Source organism: Vombatus ursinus, unplaced genomic scaffold (assembly GCF_900497805.2).
Source record: "Vombatus ursinus unplaced genomic scaffold, bare-nosed wombat genome assembly UNPS02014898.1, whole genome shotgun sequence".
NCBI classification, from domain to species: domain Eukaryota; kingdom Metazoa; phylum Chordata; class Mammalia; order Diprotodontia; family Vombatidae; genus Vombatus; species Vombatus ursinus.
Window position 1 is genome coordinate 4,766 of NW_020954676.1, and position 2,386 is coordinate 7,151.

The 2,386-nt window shown below is 54.3% G+C and overlaps 1 pseudogene; it reads right to left on the minus strand.

The window, feature by feature from the left end:
- Window positions 1-583: 583 nt before the first annotated feature.
- On the minus strand, window positions 584-2,072 carry LOC114028896 (annotated as a pseudogene).
- Between the last annotated feature and the right edge of the window lie 314 nt (window positions 2,073-2,386).

Consider the following 2,386-nt stretch of genomic DNA (forward strand, 5'->3'; position numbering starts at 1 on the left):
TTCTCCCTTCTTCCCTCCCCACCCACCCTCATTGATAAGGCAAGCAACTAAATATAGGTTATATATGGGCAGTTATGTAAAACACTTCCATAGTAGACATTCTGTGAAAAACTAACATAATGTGGCTGTTACTGTGTACAATGTTCTCCTGGTTTTGCTCATTTCACTCTGCCTTAGTTCATGTGAGTCTTTCCAAGTTTTTTTGCAGTCAGCCTGCTCACCATTTCTTATAGCACAACAATATTCCATTACATTCATATACCACAACTTGTTCAGTCCAATTGATGGGCATCCCCAAAATTTACAATTCTTTACCACCACAAAAAAGCTGCTATATTTTTGTACATGTGGGTTCCTTTTCCCATTTTTTTTCAAGATTCAAATAGTTTTTATTAGACTATGCCATCTCCAAAATTTACAGAAGGGATCCTAGAAGAAAAACTGTCCCTTCCCCACTGCCAACCACCTCCCCAACCTGTGGAAAGCATAGGCCCATATACAGAAGTGCTCCCAAAGTAAAGAGAGCCCTGGAGTGAGGAACAAGGATAAAAAGATCAAAAACAGACTAGAGTTTGGTTGGGCCTCAGTTGGGATCAAGTGAATCCTCAAAGAGGCTGAGGAGGTTTCAGCGCTGAAAGGAGGGACCCTGGGGCAGCTCTGGGCTGATGCCACTTAGGTTCGGGGGGTCCCTTATCCTCCATCCACCTCTGACATCAGGCAAACCATTTTTAGGGGTGGGAGTACTTTCAGGGGAGCGGGCTAGGCTCATTGCTGGAGACAGTGGGGGGCCCAAGCTGTCATCCTCCCAGTCACTGGAGATGTTATTGTCTAGAAGGAGGCTAGAAAGTGGGAAGCTGGGAGGTGTGGCTGGAGGGCCCAGGGGGTGGAGCCAGCTGGCCGGGTGGGCCAGGCTGTGTCATAACCAGCATAGCAGGGAAAGGAAACCTTGCCATAAGGCTCGACCTCGACTCAGGACCAGATGGGCTATGCCTCCCAGGGCTCCCCCAGTGCCTTAGCTTCCTTATGCCCTCCAGGGCCAATAAGGCTTCAGCTGTGGCATGCTTCTTGGGGTCTGGTTCCACCATCATGGTGAGGACAGAGTGCAGTTCAGAGGACAAGCCAGCAGTGAACTCAGGGGGCAGATAGCCCCTCCAGAGTTGCTGCCAGTCCTCCCCACCACGGGGCAGCTCCATGTTGCAGGCGACTTCCAGAATGGTAAGGCCCAAGCTGAACACATCTGCAGCTGTCCCATAGCAACCCTGAAGCAACTCTGGAGCCATATGACGGGGGTCACCCTCTTGGGCCTCACCGGGCCCAGCTGCCACCAGATCCACCAACAGTCCAAAGTCTCCCAACTTGCAGTGGCCTTGGGACCCCAGGAAAATGTTAGCTGGCTTGACATCTAAGTGGGCCAGTACATGGCTGTGCAAGTGTGCCAAGGCCAGTAATGTGTCCCGAAGATAACCCCAAACCTGGGCCTCAGGTAGGCCAGATCCCCAAGCCTCACTGTGCTGTTCTAGACTGGGCCCACATAGCTCTGTCTGCAAATACAAGTGCCCACCCTCTTCCCAAGCTCTCTCCAGATGAACACAACAGGGACGCTGTCTCACTTTTTCATGGCCCTCAACTTCTGCCAACTTGAGGGCCCGGTCCTGAGGACCCAGGAATGGGGAGACTGAACGTTTCACAGCATAGAGACGGCCATCTTCCTTGGAGCGAACCTTGAAGACCTCTCCAAAGGAACCCTGCCCCAATTGCCCAAGCCTCTGGAAACTCTGCTGGAAGAAAGACTCGGGCTGGTTTGGGTCATAGCTACGGCTCTGCAATGTTCCTGGGGGCCCACCCTGGAATGAAACTCTTCTGGGTCTGGGTTGGCTCCAGTCGGGTGTTCGAGGGGGAAAGAATCGACTTACAGAACCACTCCCCTTGGCAGGGGGCCGAGGTGGGAGGCTTCTATTCAGGCCCCCAGGCCTCTTAAGAGAGAAGCCAGATTCAGCATGACGAAAGTAGGCAGGAACAGGCGCCGGAGTGCCACTCAGGGGCGGGGGTGCCCCTCCTGTTGGGGCTGGCATGACCCGCAGAGGAGACCCTGGAGCTCGGAAGGCCAGGGCTGGGGCTGTTACTGATGGTCTGCGTTCTCCTCAGGGTCTGGGGTGAGACGCTCACCGCCAGGTAAAGATCGGGCCCCTGCTCCAGGTGCCCCGATGAGCAGGTTCCTCACGGGGCCAGCCTTCAGGGTTGCGCGCAGTGGGGGAGGAAGACGGGATAGGGAAGGGAAGGGGAGGGTCCAGATGTCGGCAAGTCCCAAAGTTTCCTGCGTGAGGAGGGATCTGTGGGACTGGGAGGAGCCCATGGGCACGCACCGCACCTTCTCGCGCCCAAAATT